A 15,403-nucleotide genomic window follows, 5' to 3' on the forward strand; every position below is an offset into this window, starting at 1 on the left:
CACTCAGCTACCGGGGGTGGACTCGAGGCAGGTGAAAATCCCTGACACTGCCGGGAATGAAACCTGGGACCCTGTGCTCGAGAACGTGACTGTGAGACCACAAGCTGTGGACAACTCTGAGTTGAGCAGGTTACTGCTGACTGAAATGAATTCTCATATGAGTGCACTGACTGTTGCGATAATTGAGAGATGGGGTTATTCTAGACATGGCCTGAACCTGAATAGGAGAGGGAAAGATAGGTTGGCTGAACTAATTGCGGGAAATGTACGGGGGGCCACAATCACACTATGCAAGATCCCTGTCATTACTGGTGTGAGAGGGGCACATTTTTTAGGTTAGAATCAAGTTTCAGGTACCCTGTTTTGAAAGAAGTCACTATAACAGAGGAGCCCCACAAGAATGCACAGAAAAGTAAGGTTAGCTTATTCCACCAAAAAATCAGAGGATTGAGTAATAAGGTAGAAGAGCTTCTTGCCTGCTTGCAAACTTTAGAGGAAAAGATAGACATCCTGTGCCTATCTGAGCACCACAAACCACAGGGTTAGATAAGTTACATATAAAAGGTTACAGTCTACCAGCTTACTCTTGCAGAACTCATATGGGAAATGGAGGAGTTGTTGCACATATTAAGACAGAGCACAAGTTCAGGAGTATTGACACAAGTAGATTTTGTAGTGATCAGCACATAGAAGTGTGTGTTTGTGAATTAATGCTGAAAAACAGTTCACTTTTACTTGTAACAGTATACAGATCCCCACTGGGAAATTTTGAATTATTTATGAGGAACCATCCTTAATGTGCTGTGTGTCAGACATCAGCAAGCAGTTAATAGTCTGTGGTGACTTCAGTCTAGAATTTCTAAAGAATTCTGATAGGAAAAATGATCTGGAAACTTTACTTGCATCCTACAATTTGCTCTCAGTAGTTAACTTTCCAACATGGGTGGATAAAGACAGTAGGTCCTTTATGAGGCACAAAGCAAGAAAATAACTGTTTACTCAGTAACAAATGCTCTCTCTGATCATGATGCACAGTTAGTAAGGATAAATGACATAGTGCCTTACAGTGTGGATACACATCAGTGGAAGTCAGTCAGAATCATCAATGACTACAGGGCAAATGTTTTTAAAATTTATAAAGAACCAAATGTCAATATAAAATTTAATCTATTCCATGATAAATTCATATCAGTATTTGAAAATAGTTCTCCTGATAAGCTAATCAGAAGGGACATTAAACAGCCTTGTAAAAAACCATGGATCACTAAGTGGATTAAAGTACCTTGTGAAAGGAAAGGGGAAATGTATCTTTTGGCAAGAACAAGTAGAGACCCTGCAGTAGTTGTGCACTACAAAAACTACTCAAAATTACTAAGAAAGGTTATTAAAAAATCAAGAAACATGCACACGATGTCAGAAATCAGTACACCTGACAACACAGTTAAGGCAATACGGAATTATAGTGAAGCAAGAGACAGGATTGCCAACCACAGAAGAGGATAACATTACTATTGAATTGAATGGAAGGGTTATAAATGACAAGTCACAGGTAACAAATGTATTTAATAATAATTTCTTAAACACTGTAGAAAGCATAGGGACCAACAGTTCAAGAGAAAGATCACAGCAATATGTTGAAGAAGTAACTATTATAAAATTACATCATATGAATGTACCACCAACATCTACTTCTGAAATTAAGAGTGTCATACATTCTCTCAAGAATAAAAGATCTTCTGGTTTCGATGGTGTTTCCAATAGAGTACTAAAGATTTGTCCCCATATAATAAGTCTGGTATTGTCTGAAATATGTAATGCATCACTAACTCAAGGCACTTTTCCAGAAAGACTAAAATATGCCATTGTTAAACCCCTCTTTAAGAAAGGTGATAAGAGAGACGTCAGTAACTACCAGCCTGTTTTACTGCTGACATTTTCCAAACTTTTTAAGAAGGTGATGTATTCTACAGTAGTATCTCACTTTGGCAACAATAAGATTCTCAACAAATCACAGTTTGGGTTTCAGAAGGGTTTCTCTACTGAGAATGCTACTTACATGTTCACACACCAGATATTAAAAGCATTAAATAACAAAATAGCACTGGTAGGTATTTTCTGTGACCTATCCAAGGCATTTGATTATGTGAATCATAGTATACTTGTACATAAATTGAATTTTTATGAGATTGGTGGTATAGCCAACCAATGGACATATCATATCTAACCAAAAGAATGCAGAAAGTTGTACATAGTTGTAATTCAACCAACAGAATCCAGGGACATAATTCTGACTGGGGAGAAATCACGTATGAAGTTCCCAAGGTCAATCTTGGGTCCACTACTGTTTCTCATATATGTAAATGATCTACCATCTAATGTACAACAAGCAGAATTAGTTCATTTTGCAGATGACACCAGTATTGTAATCACTCCCTGTATGCATACAGAAATGGAGAAATGGTGAACAAAGTTCTCAGAGTACCATTGACTGGTTTTCTGTGAATAGTCTCACCCTGAATTTCACAAAAACACATCATATTCAGTTCTGCACATCTAGGGGTACTGTACCAATGATAAATGTAATACGTGGTGATCAAATAACACATAGGGTGGAAATTTCAAAATTCTTAGGTGTCCATATTGATGAGAATTTAAATTGGAACTCCTAAAGCAATTTAATTCAGCCACATTTGCACTTTAGAAGCATAGCAAATTTTGGGGAGAAAGAAATGTGTAAGTTTACATACTTTGCTTATTTTCATTTGATAATGTCATGTGGAATAATATTCTGGGGTAACTCATCTTTAAGAAAGAAGGTCTTCATTGCCAAAATATGTGCTGTAAGAGTAATTTATGGCACTCACTTGCGATCGTCTTGTAGACATCTGTTTAAGGAGTTGAGCATTCTGACTACTGCGTCACAGCACATATATTCCCTCATGAAGTTTTGTTGTGAATAATCCATTGGAGTTCAAAAGGAACAATGATACACATAATTACAATACTACAAGAAAAAATAACATTCGTTACTAAACGTTAAGGCTGTCTTTAGAGCAGAAAGGGGTGCACAACGCTGCAACAAAAATTTTTGACCAGTTACCCAGTGATACAAAATGTCTAACAGACAGCAAGGTAAAATTTTAAAATAGATTGAAACAGTTTCTCCTTGACAATCTCTTCTATTCCATGGAAGAATTTCCATGTTTGTAATGTGCAAAAGGTTGTGGATAGGAGCTGCTAACTCAATCTGTATATCTTGTTTTCATTTTGGGGGAGGAAAAAAAAAAGGAATTATATGGTGATGTTTTGAGTACAAATAGATGTACAGATTAATTTGCAACATGAATGTAGAATTACTCATTCCATATCATGTCGATTTATTGTGCAAAATGTTCCATGGAAAATGAAAGTAACTAACTAGCTGACAGGATACTGGGCACACAAATGCATTCAGTTTGTGCAATATAACAGGAATTTTGTTAATGGAGACAATGTGTTGATTATTTGTAATTGGAGAAATTTTGGTGTTTTTAGACTTGGTATTTAATAAGCGATGTTTAAGTGCCACATTCTCACTATTAAGTTTACCAGGAACATTATGTAAGATATGCATTAAAAATTATGTTAACTTTGATCAGCTCAGTCAAAAGAGGACCAATATGAATGTGTAGTGTTTTCTTATGTTTACTTATTTGAGTAATTGTAGCCCCTAGTATTTAAACCTCTTCATGATTATTTTGAGATATACTTAATACATTGACAGAAAAAAATCACAGCAGCAAAAAATAATTAATGTGGAGTAATGAAATTTTGGGAGTACATTTTTCCATGTAACATGATTAACATTGCAAGATCAAAGGTTAACTGTAGTGTGAGATAAGCCCCTGCAAAGATGAAATCCTGGTACATTAATTACTGGTGTAACCTCTGGATGGTGAATGCAAGTGTGCAAACATGGACGTGTTGTTTTGTATAGGTGCTGGATGTCAGTTGTGGGATGAAGTTCCATGCCTGTTGCATTTAGTTGGTTAATGCTATTTGTGGATGGCGGTGGAGTTGTCGTACAATGTTGTCCCATATGTGCTTGATCAGAGAGAGATCTGGTGATTGAGCGGGCCAAGACAACATGTCGACACCCTGTACAGAATGTTGGATTACAACAGTAGTATGTGGGTGAGTGTTATCCTGATGGAAAAACCCCTCAGGAATGCTACTCATAAATGGCAGGACAACATGTTGAATCACCAGACTGACATACAAATTTACAGTCAGGGTGCATGGGATAACCATGACAGTGCTCCTGATATCATATGAAATCACACCCCAGACCATAACACCAGGTGTAGGTCCAATGTGTCTAGCGTGCAGACAGGTTGGTTGCTGGCCTCCTTCTAACCAACACACAGCCATCACTGGCACTGGAACAGAACCTAACTTCATCAGTAAACATAACAGATCTCCACCCTGCCCTCCAGTGAGCTCTCACTTGACATCACTGAAGCCACAAGTAGTGGTGGTTTGGGGTCAGTGGAATGCATGCTGCAGGTCACATTGCTCACATCTGTCCTCAAAGTAACTAGTTTGTCACATCACTGTGTTGTCAACTGATGTTGAAATTGCCGCTGCAGATGCAGTGTTGCATCAGAGCCATATGCTGAACACAGTGGTTTTCCCTCTTGGTAGTGCCATATGGCACTATGGGACCCAATCTTCTTCTGACCGTACACTCTCATAACCACTGCTGCCATGTTATTAGGCTGAAAGAAGGAAGTGCTTCAGCTTCTTCTCAAAGCAACAGGGCACTGAATTCTCTGCAGAGTGTAGGGTAGCTTGTTCCAGAGATGTACAGTAGCAAGAGTGAAGGTGTTTGCAAATAGTTTTGTTATATTTAATCTCTGACACGAAATAGTGAGGTGCTTGTGAATGAGAAGCCAATAAAGCAGACATAGCGTCATGCAGTCATGTAACTTGTCTGGCCGCAACCATCCTAACAGGGCATATCAGGCATTGTCATGGACATATAGATGAATGTTGCAGATGTGATGACACATGCATTCATGGTTAGTTCTAGCCATAAGTTTTTGCACTACTCATCCCATGTTGAACTGCATCACAATAATGGAGGTTCGGTAGAATGAATGATTGCACGAGTATCCATTTCTCATTTTGTGGAAATATGTTCCGAAACTTTTTGAGGACACAGAGGTAATTGCAAGTCTTGCACACGGTGACAGTATTTTCTGCCTGGTTGAGATTTTCATCCAGGGTTACATCTAAGTTCTTCACTGTTTTATGATGAAGTATTTGAATACCGTTGAGCAGAATAGGAGGCAATTTTTCACGGAATGCTCAACTTATTAGTTCCTGATGGGATACAAGGATCACTTGTGACCTTTTTGCATTTAGTTTAAGTTACAGGTTTTGTGCCAGTGATACTATGGAAGACAGAGCATCATTCAACTGGAGAATTGCAGTATTCATGTATTCAGGTCTAGCATTTAGGTAAGGATGGAGGTCGGTGGCATAGGAATGATATTGTCACATCAAAACGAAATTCAAGACCAAATCCAAAAGCAGGGTTGTCAATGAAATGCAATACTGAAAGCATGTTTATTGCAAATTCCAATGTACAGACAAGCAGAACCATCCTCCTAGATGGAGATGCAGCTATTATACAAATATCAAATACTCCATAATACACAAAGATAACAAACATGAAATATTTCAAGAACCTTACCGAAATGATAAATACAAAATAAAAATAACTGCTGGGGTTCAAGATTGAAAAGGCAACCTGCAGCATGTAAGTCAGCTATGTTACCTACCACGCCAGACTTCACACACCACAGTTCACGTCATTCCACCCTCTCCTGGAGAAACAGTGACCATCTGTTTCAAAGTTCTTACTGGAGCAGACTATAGCATGCTGTACCTATACCTCGTAATTGGTCCTCTGAGTGGTGGAAATTGTGGGTCCTCATTTGTATTGTTACATCCTCTTCACTACGATGGACAATAAAGGTAGCCCTTCCCATCAAAAGTATATGATCATTGAGTCAGTCTTAAGTTTCTTTGAACATCTAATTGTCAATCAGCATCTGTGGATTGTAGTAGGACTTCATGCAGAGGACATGGATGAAGTCTTTGCTTTTAGATGAAGGACCATGAACCTTGACTGCGTATGTGGCATCTAACAAGCAACAAAGAATACAATTTGGCAAAAAGGAGTGCTTTAGTAGCTTTTCCAATAGTCCTGCACTCTACACAGGCATACGATCTATACCAAGTGTCCCAAGTTATAAATCACTCACCATTGCTTAATTTTATAGCATTCTCGGTCTATCTCCTAGGCACCCAGGGTCTGTACGAGACACCTGCCTCGCCTCTTTGGTCCTGGTGATTAGGTGTTTCATGTAGTAATCCTGAGTATCATCCAGTGAAAATGGGAACAGTGCATCCATTGTCATTTTGGCCTCACAAACGTGGAGCAGTATGAAGTCTTTCTTTGCTATGTTGCATGAAAATTTCACAAGTAGCAGTGCTGTACCAGTCTCTTTGTTTGACATCAACAGACATCAAAAACACACTGGCCAATGCCTTATTACAGTGTTCTGCCAGACCATTTGTCTGTGGGTGGTAGGCAGTTGTCATTTGTACACTGAGAGCATATGTGCCATGTCTTATTGAAGTGTTCTGTCAGATCATTTGTCTGTGGACAGTAGGCAGTTATCCTATGGGTCATATCACAATGTAAAATTATGTCTGACTCTAGTCTCAACTGGAAAACTTTTCCATTGTCTGAGATCATCACATGAATTGCTGTGTGGTTAAAAATGCTGTCTTCTACAGAGAACTTCACAATTCCTGGCACTCGGCACAGTTTCGGTCACAGTGTTGTGGGTGAGGCAGTCAGCGCAAACTAATATCTATCAATTCCCATTTGTTGACTTTGAGAACCTCTCCAAGAGACTGATTCCAAATGGTGCTATTGAAGTCGAGATTGGAACCAGATGGTCCAGAAGTAATCATGGCACATGTTTCCATCATTAGCATTCCTTAGATAGCTCAAACACTGTCTAATGGATTGGCAGAGACCTGGACAATGTTACTGGTTCTGTCTAGAGTCTTCACAAATCCCAGGTGACCATGTGATGGAGTACTGTGCGGGTAGTTGTTCATGGTGGCTGCCTGTAGATGAAATGGGATAACAAGAAACAATTTTTGCCTCATTGGATAATAATGTCTCCTCATACAATGCTCAATTTGTAATGGTTGCCTTCTTTATTTCTTCGTTGGTTATCCTGGGTGTTGATGTACTGTGCTGTGATACTGGCTGAAAAATAGGGTGTAGAAGTACAACACTGACTACTTTAAATAATGCAGCTGACAGGTGCACAGTTGTGTTGCACTGTAGTGTACTTTCACTGTTCACAACCCCCCAATAATACACAGTTATATATGGCCAGTGCACTATTATTTTAACTTTCCATGAGCCTCATTAATAGTTTGCAGGCAAACCTCCACATACTGCTACAGTAGTTTACTATTGAACATATACAGTCAGTAAAAACCTAACCACAAAGTTCACAGTTCTTGAACAATAGAAAGGTATGTATGGAGCACACACTGTCATTGTTTTAACACATGGCCTAATTGTGTAACACTTATTTCACAGTTAAAGTTGAAGCAATGTTGTTGTTCTAATCACCACAGGTTTCTCATCTGAAACTCATCCGTGGACTGACTGTCTCAGGACCAAAAATCGGGCCCTTATATATCCTCACAATAATAGGTGGTGAAACTACACATTGTTTGAAGTCTAATTTACAGATATTACAATTAAAACTTAACTCATTAAATTAACAGAATACATCGAAAAATTGGTTCTTTTTAACAGTTTCTTCTACTACAAGAGTTAGGCTGAATTTTTTGTTTGAAGGATGAAATTAACATACGTAGTTACGCAAACAATACTTGTGACAAAACTGAAAATTACTTGGAAAGTAATTAAGGGCTGGCTTTGCTAATACGTTTTCGAACAGAGCCAAATAGATCCTATAAGAATACTATTAGTTGTTCCTGCACATGCTTATAATTAGTGCAATACTTATATTTGTTTATACATCAACAATAGAATTTAAGTTACAAAACAATTACTTATTTCACCCTGTAACAAAAGATACTAACTAGGAATAGTCAAAATAAATTATAAAATCAATTACATACATAAAACTAAGCACAAAATTAGATCTGGTACTATATTCTTTAAGACTGAGGGCTTTTATTAAGGCTGAGGGTTTTATGAAAATGCAGGTTACCCTCATGTACATTAATGGTAGTTAGTTAAAAGTGAAAAAATGAATTTTAAGGAGGCAGATGGCAAAACCAGAGGGGAAGTAAACATATCCCACCTTGCTTCGTCACACATTTATTAACTGGATTTCACCACTGGTCAGGTCCTCCTCCATCAAGGCCTCTATAGTTTTCAACAGTGCAGAATCTTCCCTCTGTTCTGAAGCAATGTCATCTAATGTATCAAAGAATTAAGATTTCATCACACTTCTGTACTCCACCAAAGGATTCCTTGAAAGGCAGTCAGCATCCTCATGTTGGCAACCACTTTTGTATACCCCTATGACATTTTACTTCTGAAGCCTCAGTGCCCATCTCCCAGTTGAACTGACAAATCCCTCAGGTTAGTCAGCCAGCATAGCGAATGGTGGTCCATCATAAATGTTAATGATTTGCAAAATAAATTTGGCAGACATTGATGGTGGCCCAAACAACTGCTAGCTACTCCTTCTCAGTTGTAGAGTAATTTATCTCAGACTTATACAGCACTCTGAAAGCATAAGCTATCACCTTTTCAGCATCTTCCTGAATTTGCACTAGAATGACACCTAAACCATAAGCACTACCAGTCATGTGAGGCATTATCACCATACACTGCTACAACTGAAGAAGATGTTAGGGCCAAGGAAACATTTCTACTGCAACTTGTTCCACGCAAGTTTAGCATCTCCCTGTAGTAATTTTTTGCAAGGGACATGTGTTTGTACACAAGTCTTTCATAAATTGCTGATGGTATGAGCACATACGGTGAAAATTTCTAACATCACAAATGTGCTGGGGAGCTGGAAAATCTGAGACTGCTCTTATTTTCTCTGAATGGGGATGGACTCCATCACCATTCACTAGATGCTGAAGATTTTTACTTCTTGCCTGCTCTCTCTGCAATAGCATAAAATGTGTCCAGTACGTCAACAGTGGAAACACACTGGCATTTTCTCCTCTTTCCTCCATGGGGCATCGTACTTAGCATAGGAGTTGGTTGTACCTGCCTTAGTTACATGCTGGGTTGTTGTTTGATGGTTGTGGGATAAATCCAAGCCCAATCTCCCTATCGCAAATTGTTGATGATAGAGTTTGGTGCTAAAGATTGATACATCTCTTCTCCAACATTCTGTTACCCCCTGATGTTTCGGGTCAACACTCATGGCTGTTATCTCTTGCTTACTCGGTCTGAGAATTCTGGTCACCATAAGATGCTGTACCTCTTTTCCCACTGTGTATGAGAGAGATGAGGTCAAGGTGGTCTTCGACAACTGCTGTAGGGAATACATTTGGGAGTCAGTCATACTTCTTTTGTCCCACACTTTTCTGTTGTGTTTCCTGGTTGTGCAGGCACCACTTGATGAATTCCTTGATTGTTGTTACATCCTGTACAAGAAGAGCTTGGTACATGTCTTCTGTAACTCCTTTCAGCAAGTGTGAGATTTTGTCAGCTTCTGTCATATTTGGATTCACAAATTCTGTATGTAGGACTGTGTTATTTTGCCATGACTACAGTTGTTCTTCCCCTAAATGCACTTGCTGCTGTTTGTCAGCAAATGTTTTCTTCATGTTAGCCAAGAATTTATCCTGCTATTGAATTTCTCTTTGTTGTTCTCAAACAACTGCTGTGTTGTGCCATCCAAGTAAATGTATGTATTTGCTGAACACATCATGTCATACCATCTGTTGTATCTGGTGACTCAGTAGAATCCCTTTAACCATTTTGTCAGGTGCTGACCAGCATCTCCAGTGAATATTGATGGACATCTAATCTACCGTTGTGTCTATACTCTGCAAAGCACCACAATGTGCATGGCAGAGAGTATGTCCCATCATACTAATTATTAGGGTTTCTTCCTGTTCCATTCACATATGTAGTGTGGGAAGAATGATTTTTTTGAATGCCTCTGTGTGTGTGCAGCAATTATTCTAATTTTATCCTCATGATCCTCATGTGAGCAATTATTTAGAGGGTTGTAGTGCACCCCTAGAGTAATCATTTAAAGCTGGTTCTTGAAACTTTGTTAATAGACTTTCTCGGAAAGTTTATATCTGTCTTCAAGAGTCTGCCGTTCATTTCCTTCATTATCTCTGTGGCACTCACTTATGGATTAAACAAACCTGTGATTATTCATACTGCCCTTCCTTGTATATGTTCAATATCCCCTGTTAGTCCTATCTGGTACAAGTCCCACACACTTAAGCAATACTCTAGGATGAGTCGCACGAAGTGATTTGTTAGCAGTTTCCTTTGTAGACTGATTTCACTTCCCTAGTATCCTACCAATAAACCAAAATCTACCACCTGCTTTATCCATGACTGAACCTGTGTGATCATTCTATTTCATATCCTATAAAGTGTTACACCCAGATATTTGTATGAGTTGTCCAATTCCAGCAGTTACTCATTGATATTACAGTTATAGCATACTATGTTTTTTTGTTTTGTGAAGTGCACAATTTTACATCTTTAACACTTCGAGCAAGTTGACAATCTCTGCACTATGTTGAAAGATCTGACTCACTATCTATGCAGCTTCTCTCAGATAGTACTTCATTATAGATAACTACATCATCTGCAAAAAGCATGATTTTACTATTATTATTGTCTGCAAGGTTATTAATATACAACATGAATAGCAAGGGTCCCAACACACTTGCCTCGGGCATGCCATAAGTTAGTTCTACATCTGACAATGACTCTCCATCCGAGATAACATGCTGTGTCCTCTCTATCAAAAAGTTGTCACTCCAGTTACAAATTTCACTTGATATCCCATATGATCACACTTTTGACAACAAGAAGTGTAGCTGTGGTACTGAGCAAATGCTGTCTGGAAATAAAGAAATACTGCATCTACATGCTTGTCTTGATCCAAAGCTTTCAATATGTCATGTGAGGAAAGTGTGAGTTGGTTTTCATATGATCGATGTTTTCAAAATCCATGCTGGTTGGCAATGAGGAGCTCATTCTGTTCAAGATGCTTCATTATGTTCGAGCTCATAATATATTCTAAGATTCTACAGCAAATCGAAGTCAAGGAGGTTGGATGATAGTTTTGTGGATCACTTCTACCACCCTTCTTGCAGACGGATGTGACCTGTACCCTTTTTCCATTAACTGGGCATGGTTTTTTGTTTGAGGGATCTATGATAGATTATAGTGAGAAGACGGCCTAACTCAGCCACAAATTCAGAATACAATCTGACAGGTATTTCATCAGAGCCTGGAGCTTTGTTCAATTTTAATGATTTCAGCTGTTTCTCAACATCACTAACACTAATATTTATTACATTCATCTTTTCAATGGTATGATGATTAAACTGGGGCAATTCTCCTGGGCCTTCCTGTGTAAAGGAGCATTTGAAAATGTAGTTAAGAATTTCAGCTTTTGCTCTGCTATCCTCAATTTCATTTCCTGTCTCATTTGCTGGAAAGCAGACACTAACGTTGGTGCCACTAACAGCCTTTACATATGACCAGAATTTCTTTGGATTTTGTGAAATTCATGTGACAATATTCTCCTATGTTAGTCATTGAAGGCACCCTGCATTGCTCTCTTGACCAGTGACAGCTGCTGTGTAAGAGCACAAAAGCATGTGAACATCGTAACTTTTGACATTTTGCGGATTTACTTCCTATTTTTCTTTGAATGCTGTTAAACGTAATGTAGATGTGGTAATCTGAAACACATGGCTCTAAAACTACCATGCAGTGTTAGAAATTTTTTCACTAGACTCGGTGAAAACATCAGGGTCATAAGCACACCCATTTTAAAGAGCTTCTGCTCAAGCGCAATTGGCATGGCGTGATTACCTTATGGGCCAAATACATATGGGTTTGATATCAATGTCCACGGTTTATGGTGTGCACTGCTAGCCCTTACCAATCAACTACTAGTTTATGTTAATGCCACCAGGCGGTAGCATGCTGCGGCAGACTTTTATCTTCATTCGCCATGTTGTGCCACATGGTGGTCTACTTTGTTCTTGGCCATGGTTTGGTGGTGGCCTTTCATCCTGGTGGACAGCTGGTTCGCACGCATGCACGCACACTCACTCACTCACTCACTCACACTCTCTCTCTCTCTCTCTCTCTCTCTCTCTCTCTCTCTCTCTCTCTCACACACACACACACACACACACACCATCAGACTTCCTCTCCCGTGCCAACCTCTTCATTTTAGAGTAGCACTTGCAATCTACGTCCTCAATTATTTTCTGTCTTCCTCTGCAGTTTTCACCCTCTACAGCTCCCTCTAATACCATGGAAGTCATTTCCAGATGTCTCAACAGATGTCCCATCATCCTGTCTCCCCTTTGTCTCAGTGCTTTCCACATATTCCTTTCCTCTCCAATTCTGCACAGAACCCCCTCATTCCTCACCTTATCAGTCCACCTAATTTTCAATTTATTTTGCTGCCCAGGTAGCAGAATTCCTTAACTTCATCTACTTGGTGACCATCAATCCTGATGTTAAGTTTCTAGCTGTTCTCATTTCTGCTGCTTCTCATTACTTTTGTCTTTCTTCAATTTACTCTGAATACATATTCTGTACTCATTAGACTATTCATTCCATTCAGCAGATCTTGTAACTCTTCTACACTTTCGCTCAGGATAGCAACGTCATCAGTGAATCATATTATTGATATCCTTTCACCTTGGATTTTAATTCCATTCCTGAATCTTTCTTTTATTTCCATAATTGTTTCTTTGATGTACAGGTTGAACAGAAGGGGTGAAAGACTACATCCCCATCTTACATCATTTTTAATCTGAGCACTTTCTTCTTGGTCATACACTCTTATTATTTCCTCTTTGCTCTAGTACATATTGTATATTAGCGATCTCTCCCTGTAGCTTACCCGTATTTTTCTCAGAATTTCGAACATCTTGCACCATTTTATATTGTTGAACATTTTTTCCATGTTGACAAATCCTATGAACATGTCTTGATTTTTCTTTACTCTTGCTTCCATTATCAACTGCAACATCAGAATTTCTTCTCTCGTGCCTTTACCTTTCCTAAAGCCATCTAACACATCCTCAATTTTCTTTTCCATTCTTCTGTATATTATACTTATGAGCAACTTGGATGCATGAGCTGTTAAGCTGATTGTGCGACAATTCTCGCACTTGTCAGCTCTTGCAGTCTTTGGAATTGGGTGGATGATATTTTTCTGAAAGTCAGATGGTATCTTGCCAGACTCATATATTCAACACACCAACCTAGTTGTTTTGTTGGCACTTCCCACAATACTTCAGAAATTCTAATAGAATGTTATCTGTCCCTTCTGCCTTATTTGAGCTCTCTTAAATTCTGATTCAATCACTGGATCCCCTACCTCTTCTGAATCAACACCTGTTTCTTCTTCTATCACATCCGTAAAATCTCCCCATTCAGTGTACTATTTGCACATATTCACTCTCTCCTCTGCCTTTAACATTGAAATTCCTGTTGCACTCTTAATGTTACCACCCTGTGGTAATTTCACCAAAGATTATTTTGCTTTTCCTCTATACTGAGTCAATTATTCCAAGAATCATTTCTTTTTCAATTTCTTCACATTTTTCATGCAACCATTTTATCTTAGCTTCCCTGCACTTCCTATTTATTTAATTCCTCAGTGACTTGTATTTCCATATTCCTGAATTTCCTTGAACATTTTTGTAATTCTTTGTTTCATCGATCAGCTGAAGCATTTCTTGTGTTAGCCAAGGTTTCTTCACAGTTACCTTCTTTGTACATATGTCTTTCTTTCCAACTTCTGTGATGGCCCGTTTTAGAGATGTCCATTCCCCTTCAACTGTGCTGCCTACTGAGCTATTCCTTATAGCTGTATCTATGCATCTGCCCGTCTTCCCTTACTCCTCTCCTTTTTCTCTCCACCTCCCTGCTCCACAACCTCCTGATGCTGCACCAGTTGGTAGTCTAGTCCCTGCACACTCCAACAGTATTTGTCTGTCTCTCCACCCATACACTACTGTCCCTTCCCCTCCCCCTAAGTTGTTCAGTGACATACGAGGAAAACAAAAAGAGGGCCTAGGACTGTCCCCTGTGGTGCTCCTGAGAGAACATGCTTAAAGGACATCTTTTCATTCTGTTAGCCAACATATTGCTGTCAGTTTTAAAAGTAGCTCGAAACCACTTCTGTGCACTATCTGAAAAATTTAGCTGTCGCATTTTTCTGAGCATTATGTCAATGTATTAAAATCTTTGTTGAAGTCTATTACTATCAATATTGTGGCATTATGGTTGTCCACAGCATCTTCAAGATTATCATTTGCCTTAATTACTGCAGTGTTTGTGCTATGGTGTTGACAAAAACTGGACTTATACGTGTCATAAAGTTGAATTCACACAAGTGTTCAGTAATTGGGTCATGTACAATATAGTTCAGGGCTTTGGATATCAATGGTAATGTGCTGGTTGGTTGTTAATCACAAGGTGATTGTATGTTTTTGATCTTTGGGATAGGTCAATTAATGCTCCTTTTGTGTGGAACAGGATAGGTGTCATTCAAGAGATAAAAAGTAAGTATGTCTGCTTATTTTAAAGACAGCTATCAGCAACATTCTTAATTGTTATGCTGATACTACTGTTGCCTATAGTTTCAAAAGAGATCTCATTACTGCTTTTCTTGTTGCATTTATTGTTCCAGGTTTTATAAAATGTTGACACCATCAAATGTATGCAGGCAACAGGAGTTGAAATCAACAGTTTGCAGTTGAGGGACTGAAGCCTATTTGGATTCAATGTTCCAGTGTAGACAGTGGGAAGGTATTTTCACACTACAGTGAACTATTGACAGATTGATGACACAACCTCTCAGAAGGTAACCTAGAAATCGTGACAATGCTGTCATTTGAAAAATGGTCTGCAGTGTTTGACTGGAAATCTGCTTGACTGAAGAGTTATTTCTTTTTCTTTAAGTATCAAGTATAATAGTTTTCCCTGTTTTCTTCTCAGGTCAGTGTAATGCAAATAAATGTGATGTGTGTGGTGTAATAAATATAGTTTAAATTATAAATATAGTGTCATTTTCAACAAAACATTGAAATATGAACA

The sequence above is a fragment of the Schistocerca piceifrons genome, chromosome 5 (assembly GCF_021461385.2).
Source record: "Schistocerca piceifrons isolate TAMUIC-IGC-003096 chromosome 5, iqSchPice1.1, whole genome shotgun sequence".
Lineage (NCBI taxonomy): Eukaryota > Metazoa > Arthropoda > Insecta > Orthoptera > Acrididae > Schistocerca > Schistocerca piceifrons.